The 8,646-nt window shown below is 35.0% G+C and overlaps 1 pseudogene; it reads right to left on the bottom strand.

Annotated features, from left to right (window-relative positions):
* Window positions 1–3,374: 3,374 nt before the first annotated feature.
* On the bottom strand, window positions 3,375–4,055 carry LOC148572930 (putative protein phosphatase 2C 76 pseudogene; annotated as a pseudogene).
* Window positions 4,056–8,646: the final 4,591 nt, after the last annotated feature.

Here is an 8,646-nt window from a genome sequence, read left to right on the forward strand (position 1 = left end):
AATCCAATTTAAAATAAATTATATGAAGTTTGTCAAATAGAGATTAACTTGAATAGAAGCAAAAATCTCTTATCAAGAATCTTGAGTACATAATCAAGTAAAGACATGTATAAAAATTTGAGTAAATATTAGAAGAGAATCAAATTATGTTCAAAAAAAGAAATCTAATGTAAAGTGTTCCTATATGGTTAATAAGGGTATAGATAGTACCTTTAAAAACAAGTATGTTTTTAGCTACATGAAGGATTTATTTATTTCTTGTAGGAAAGTACATGTAAGATCAGAGATAGTCATATCCAGAATTCAAAGAATGGTTACAGACAAGATCAAATAAAATAAAAGATCAAAACTCTTCTCAACAAAGATTCCAAAACAAAACTTCGAAAGAATATTACTAGAATTGTTATCTCATACCAAGACAAACTCGAAATTTTTACCAAGGAGAGTACTTTATTCATTTAGAGGAAAACAGGATCGAAAATTGTAACCTGGGCAACATACGTATAAGTTGTAGAAGGCGAAGTAGAAGAACCAAATCACACAATTAGCTTGCTCCGAATCGTAACTCTCACGGTTTCGAATCATTCAAGTATTAAGAATTATGTGTTACGCTAGAACAGATTTAAGATCGAATAAAAGGGCACATAATTTATGAAGAAATACATAAATAATGACAATGATGGATAATCAAATCTGGTTCCAAAAAGAATTGAAACAAGGAGCGAAAAAGATGATAAATCGAAGAATAAGCAACACGCGCATCATGTGGCATGATTAAAGTACCTATCTTCGGTGTAAACTAATCAAGGAATAACATCTAACATTTTTCAAAGAATTAAGGACCATTGTCATGCGAAACAAGTTCAAAACCAACTCAAAAGAAAAACTCATGATTCGTAGAGAGAAATATGAGCAACATCAAGGATAAAGCTTCTAAATGATTTCAAGTGAATAATCAGGATTATAATCAAGCAGAAATATATATAGGAACGAATAAGTATCGTTAGGAACAGAGTCAAATCATATCCTAAAAGGAAAAATCTAAAACAAGGAATTCCAACATAACCAATAAAAGAGAAAACGGTGTGCTAAGCTACACGACACGAACAAGATTATACGTCAGAACAGAACTAACTTCAAAAATTAATTTCTAACGCTCCCAGAACCCGTGAACCGCATCGCTTATTAATTCTACTTTGTCCATGATAACTCATTAACTTTACCGTACACATAAACCATCAACATTAAGCTGGCCAGACTTAACATCAACAGATATGCAATGGTAAGCTAACAGCGTTAATCAAAAGACAGTCATGTGCATAAAGCTCTAATTCTCGTCATTCGGACAAGACCTATAACATGACAGACACTCAGAGTATGCAATGAAGTATAGTCAGTTCATTCCCAAGGCTCTAACAGGAACGAACTGCTCTGATACCATAATGTAACACCCTCACTATCAGAAGTCACACTTCCGGCAGCGCTACTCTGATAGCAAGAAGTATTACGACTACTTTACAAACTAAATATTAAAATAGAAGCCTATGACTCGACACTGTATCGCTGATTTCTTTTGAAAAACAAGAAATAAATACTTTATCTTAAGAAAAATACAAACAAGCATAGATTCATATACAAGACTCCTTACATAATAATTCAATATATTATACATATAAAACATACAATTCCTATCCCTCTTACAAACTTGTAATAACAAAGACGAGGGAAGAAAATAATCTAATTAATGCAACAGCATATAAACTAAACACAGTATAACTCTTCTTAATGCTTCTTCATCCGATTCCTGAAAAGGTAAAGCTGTAGGGGGTGAGAACCTAACCACACGGTCTCACCACGGAGTTTCAAAGTTGTCATAAGAAGATATTTAATAAGAGTTAGGGTTTAGGGTTTAGCGATTATCATTGCCTTATGAATCTTTTAAAACCAATAGAAAATTGTTCAAAACTTTTTCAAAGAAACAATGTTTAATCCTTCAGAAATCCGAAAACCTTTCCTTTCTTATAAGAAAAACTCAATCAGAAACCAACCACGCAATCAAACAACACAGTCATTAATTCAGCACCAAAGTTCATTCTCAAATGTAGCATGCCAGGACAAACACAGGCAAGACAGACAAGGAAAGCACAAGTAGGTAACAGTTACAGCAAATAGTTCAAGTAGCAGTTAAGAACAGTTTAGCAATTAGGCAAACCAAAACAAGTTCAAACCCAAGCAAAGCATACAAATGCATATGATGCATGCCTGTCCTATGGCTGATGAGGCTCATCTGTCGGTTATCCAGCCAACTCGACAAGTCTGAATTGTCCTTAAACTGTCCCCCGACGTGCATCCCCAAGAGTCTGAATTGTCCTTAGCTCAATGGGGGTAACATTCCCGGGAATTTATATAGTGCCCGGTCACACTTACGTCGTAGGGTCAACAGAGTATCGAGTTTTCAACCTGGTACACGTGGTGGCAAGCCACGGCACTTAATCCAGGGAACCTCGTATCTCAGATATTTCAAATTCATAAGCCATATAAATAATTCATTCATCATTCATCAATATCTAAGCCATTCTCAATATCATCATCATTCGTCAATCCATATCCCATTTCCAAATTCATTCAAAAATCATATTTCAAATCAATCATCATCACCCTTCTTTCCGTTAATCAACAATCTCAATCCCAAACAAAATTCTTTCTTTGATAAATAAAGTAATCTTAAACCACATGATAATGCTTAAAATTAAACCTTTTTAAAATAACTACTTCAAATGAAACTTCTAATTTTATAAAATTTCGGCAGCATCTCCTCTAAAACTCGGATTCAGCCACCCTTTTCGGGTCCCAACAAAACCATTTCTCAAACTCCTTTCAATTCAATTTCAAAATCAGACCAATTTCAATATCTCAGACCATTTTCAATTTAAACTCATTTTTCAACAAATCAAACTTATTTCTAATGTTATAATCCTTTCCAGATTTCAATTCATTTCCAACAAAGCCAACCAACATTTACTCAGACCCTTTTCAATGGTTTCAAATCCGAGTCATTCACAAATCTCAAGCCGTTTTCCAAACCCAAATTAACTCTAACATCAAATCATTTTCCAATTCTCAAATTATACTTGATAAACATTCAAATCAGATTTTCAAATTAATCTTCCACTCACTATCTCAATACCAACTCAATATTCAGAAATAGCCACAATCAAGTAAGCAATCACATTCATTCAAGGCAATTCAATTCAATTCATAAGACTCCATAATCACTAAAAATATTTATTTGCTTAAATATCAATTTATAACAACTCTTAAGAATAAAAATGAGTTCAATGAAAACACCCCTACCTCAATTTAGTTTAAACGCATTAATTCCTCTTTCGTTCATCCCTTCTATTTGGCCCATGATCCTCACAGAGAGCAGCCTTCGATATTATAGTCCTATAATCTCTAACATTAGCAACATAGAGATGGTTATCAATCAAAACAGCGGTTCAAGCAGTAGAGCCATCATCCCAGAAAATGTCTTTTTCAGAATACAAAAATTGAGAATTAGTACCTTGGTACGTTTCACTTATAGCCAATTTGGCATCAGTAAAAATTTTGGATGCTTCATGAGATTATCAAAGAGATGCTCTTTCAAATACTCTGCAGCACGAGAACCACCATGACCATCAAATATTCCAAGTAAGCATACTGAATGACCACCAGTTTTCAATGTTTTAATATCGTGAAAATCCTCCATCGATACTTTCTTCCTCTCTGAAGCTTGAATACCCACAGCTAAGCCTTCCATCCTCACTATTCCATCCTCCTCTTGCAAACCGGCCATCATCATCTTTCTCTGGCATCATCACTGTGAATCAGCACTTCTTGACACGGAACCCGTATCCACCATCATCACTGTGAATGTCTTGAATTGGTGAGTAGGCGAATAAGAAATACTAGGGACAGCTTGCAAACTCCTCCTAGTGTTGTTTATTCTCACTAATTTGGCAAAGGTTCCAGCTTGAACAACCCAAAGACCTTACACAATTGCTGCATACCATCTAAACGACCAACCAAGAAGACAAGGGTTTTGGCGGCAGCAGAACAATAGCGGCTTCAACGGTGGTTCTCTGGCGACAACGGCGCCATTTTCCGGCAATAGAAGCACGGCTACAGCAACGGCGGTGGCAGAACAGCAACTCCAGGAATCCAACCACTGAACCAACCTTCACCAAATTCCAAACCTTGATTTTGGAAAACCCAATCTACGAATCTTCCTCATCAAACTCCGATGACATCGTGCAACTCACCGGCGTCCATGGCAGCGGCTGAGATGAAGCACGGCAGTGAGCTGCTATGTACATCGCATTTTTTCCTCTCTCCTTCGTCCCATGGCAACGACGACGGCAAGGTGCGGCGGTGGCGACGAGGCAGCAGTAGTGTGTGACGATGGTGGTGCGAGCTGGACAGCGGCGACCTCTTCTCCTCCCTCTCCATCCTCGGTTCTCTTTTCCCCTTCGTTCTCCCTCTTCTCTATTTCTGTTTCCCCCTTTTCTCCTTTCTTCCCCCTCTCCGTTTTTTTCCCTTTCTCCTTTTCTTTTCTTTTGTTTTTGCTGAAGGCTGAGGCGTAAGGGGTTAGGGGGTGGCGGTGATAAATTAGGGTTAGGATAAGGTAGTTTAGATAATTTTAATAAAATTAGAGGTACAGAGTATTAATTAAAAATTTAATTTAATCCCTCAAAATTATTTTAAAATACTAGTTAATTATAAATTTGCTAATTAACTTATAATAAGTATTTTAATTTAAAATTAGAGATAATATAATTTATTTTCTTTGTTTATAAAATTAAAGTATTAAATTCTGAAATCTCAATTATTTAAATTAAATCATATAAAATTTGTATCCTTTTATAACTGTTAAGTTGTATAATTTAAATATAGAAAATGACTCAATGATTATGAGATTAAGTAAAATTTTTAATTTAATTATCAAAATTTAATTTAATTACTTTTAATAAAATAATTTTTAAAAATAAAGTCTTTAATAAATAAATTGAAACTAACTCATAATAATATATATATTTTTTTTTTAAAAAAACTGGGTCTTACATGAGGCACTAAAAATAGTTAAACAAATAAGTTTCTTTTTTTCATAACAAGATGTAGATATTTTGATTATTTTCCATATGTCATATATGGAAAAAGATTTATATTACTATTATATTTTGATACAAGACTTTTGAAGTAGCTTTCATACGTACCATCTATCATGCATTATTCTAATTTCTAAGGTAATAAAATGTGGCTGCTAAACCGGGCCGGCACCGTATATGATGATATATGTATTATGTGTGTTATAAGTATTGCATAGTAGATGTTTTAAGTCTCAAATCATTGATAGACTCTACTGACTTAGAAAAAGTAGTTAACTTGTTTGCATAGCTTTCTGTTTTTAAAGTTGGTTACTTTTCTAGTGTAGGAGTCAGTTAAGAGTATGTTAGGTGTAGGAAGCTTCCACTTCAAAAAATATGTCGAGTAGCCATCAGATTTATTGACAGAAAATAAAATTAATCTGCTAATAATAAATTTATCGTCAGATTTTAGTTCAGTTCTAATTCGACGATATAAATCTCACCGGCAACTTCCGATGAACTTAGCGGCGGATTTAGTTTTTAAACTATAAATATCTGGTGTCAGCTATCGGCGAATTTTTTTCGACAGTAAATTTAGCACCAAACTTTTTATGTTCCCGCATCTTTATCGTTGGATATTTTCGCTGGAGAACCTAACGGTAAGTTCAATTTTTTTAATATTTTTTATAAAATTAGTAGTGAAATTCTAAATTTTTTATTTAAATTTATTTTTTGCACAATTAGTAGTCAAATTCTATATAATATAATAGAAGCCAAATATATTAAATTATTAAGTGCATGAATAAAAAAAAGTCAAATAACAGAGGATATTATACAATCATACAGTGTATAAAAAAAACCCTAGTCACTAAAAGTCATCGTTATCGTCGTCGTTCTACTAGTCCTGCTGCTAAGGCGGCAGCCTAGGCGGTGATGTCTGTGCCCCTCCAGCAGTGCCACTGCCACCAAGAGTAGCGCGGCTACCACCGGCGCGCATCTGATTGTCGTATGGTGCCATGTTCCATCCGCTCCATCCGTTGAAGTCACTCCAGCTCCCGCCTCCATTCCAGCCTGAGGTCATATGTGTCTGTCATGTGTGAGAGGATCGCCTAATACCTCTCCTCAGACTCTCACAGCAGTTGAGCTTGTTGGTGAAGGCTTTGGGTGAGGATCAATGCCCCTTTCCCGTAAATTGACGCCGTCCTCGGGATCGACGGGCTGACTGGTGGCAGAGGGGGATGAATGTCTCAACGTGGATGTGCAGAGGTTGTCGGCAAAGAACGATCCCAGTCTGTACACGCAATTCTGGTATGGCGGAGTTGCTGCCTTTGTCTCTGTACACTGGGATTGTTAGGTTCCGGCTTCTATTCTCTGCGTGTAGGAGTTTTGTGTAACATATTTTATTATTAGGGTTACAGTTAATTTAAAAATGGTATATCACATGATGTTTACTCACGTAATGATCTGCGACCTGCTAATTGGTAAATCTCTCCTTGTTGTCCTTCAACGTATAGGTATACTTAAAGGCCTCCGCCATCGTCGCCTCACGATCCAACGACTTAGACTACACATTTTGACATCACATGTTAAGTCAAGTAATAGTGACATTATATTAATACTAAACAGACTTAATAACAAAATGAAACAAGTTACTTACCAGCCTGGCCTTAGTCTTCATGAAGTTGCTGACCCACCGGTATACTTTGATGACTTGGCCAATATCTTGTTAGCTCTGTTGGTGAGATGTCAATGCTTGAATCCCTCATCAATCTCCCAATAGACGTATAGTAACTTCTTAATGTCCGGACAGAACCAAATGGTGAGGTGGTCACAGTGCTCACATACGTTCTTCAACATCTGCTGAAGCTGCCTAGCCATCCGATGGTCAAAGATCATCTTAATCATAAGATCATGAGTCTTGTCTCATATAAATTTCTCCTGTAGAAAGAACATTTAGGACAAGTTAATCGAAATTAAATACATAATTAAATAAAATAGAAGATATAAACTAACACTAAACCATCACTCTCTGGTCTCAGCTGGGATCTTCTTATAGTTCGCCCATAGGTGGTCGTAGATCATCTTGATCACATTAGTACACTCCTGTGTACATGCATTGTTATTTGGCGCAAACCTATCAATAAAAAACTTAGATTTTTTAGAAATTTCGACAGAGTTTCATCTATAACTTGAATTTAATAAACCACTACAACCATCAACAATTCATATAAATAGCAGCATCTAGCAACAATAAAGAATTATCAAATACAATAAGCAGTTCAAACCTACTAAATTAAATCGAACCTATCCTAACAACCTAAGTCCACTAAAACTAGTTAAAATAAGTATAACTAAATTAAACTGACTAACTAAAATGGTTTGCATATAAAAGACTTAAAATAATACTCACGCTGAAGTTCCATCAAGCAAAATCATCATTCGGACGATGGGAGGTGGTGGAGGGGCATCTCGCTGCGACCCGTGAGAGGATTCCAGCGGCGCGGTGTCGGTGGAGGAGTCCAATCTGATGAAATAGACATACGACTTCCTGGCTGTGGGGGTGGTGCAACAATAGGAGCCACGTATTTAGGATTAGGGACCATGATGAATGGTTAGTCCTGTGCACCCATTGCCTGTGACATTACAGGGGTAGTCGGTGTAGAAGGGGACAACTGAAAAGTCTCAGGAGTTCCAGTAGAATCCCTCCCTCTACCACGATCATGTGGTCGATCCGTAACACCTCTACCTCTCGTCATGTCTTCATAGAGAATATCAATTAACACTAGTCACAAAAAGAATGTAATAGCAAAGATAAAATTCATAGACACTTTAAATCACATAAATCAACAAATACAACACAAATTCTGTGTACATTCATATTTTTTGAAAAAAAAATTTGGCATAACCTCTCCTAAAGTTTGACATATATCCACCTTTATGGTGCACACAAATTCAACCAACCTCAATTATGAATTAAAACTTACATACAGTCACAACATATCCGAAATAACCTAATCAGTTAACTAATTAGTTTAGTTCCTAACCAAACTTATGATAACAAATCAGAACTAAACTTATAACAACAAATTGGAATCAAATAATGAAGACAATTATAATAACACTCAGAACCAGAGTAACAAATTAGAACCAAAATTATAATAACTTATAATAATAAATTAAATTAGAACCAAATAACGAATACAATTATGATAACAAATCAGAACCAAACTTATAGTAACAAATCAGAATCAAATAACAAACACAATTATAACAATAAACTAGAACTAAAATTATAATAACTTATAATAACAAATTAGAGTCAAATAACAAAAACAAAATTATGATAACTAATCAAAATCAAACTTATATAGTAAATCGGAATCAAATAACAAACACAATTATAATAACAAATCAGAACCAAAATAACGAACACAAAAGTATGATAATAAATTAAAACCAAATATAATAACAAATCAGAATCAAATAACCAACACAAAATTATGATAACAAATCAGAACCA

This window comes from Arachis ipaensis, chromosome B2 (assembly GCF_059453495.1).
Source record: "Arachis ipaensis isolate K30076 ecotype BB chromosome B2, ASM5945349v1, whole genome shotgun sequence".
Classification (NCBI taxonomy): domain Eukaryota; kingdom Viridiplantae; phylum Streptophyta; class Magnoliopsida; order Fabales; family Fabaceae; genus Arachis; species Arachis ipaensis.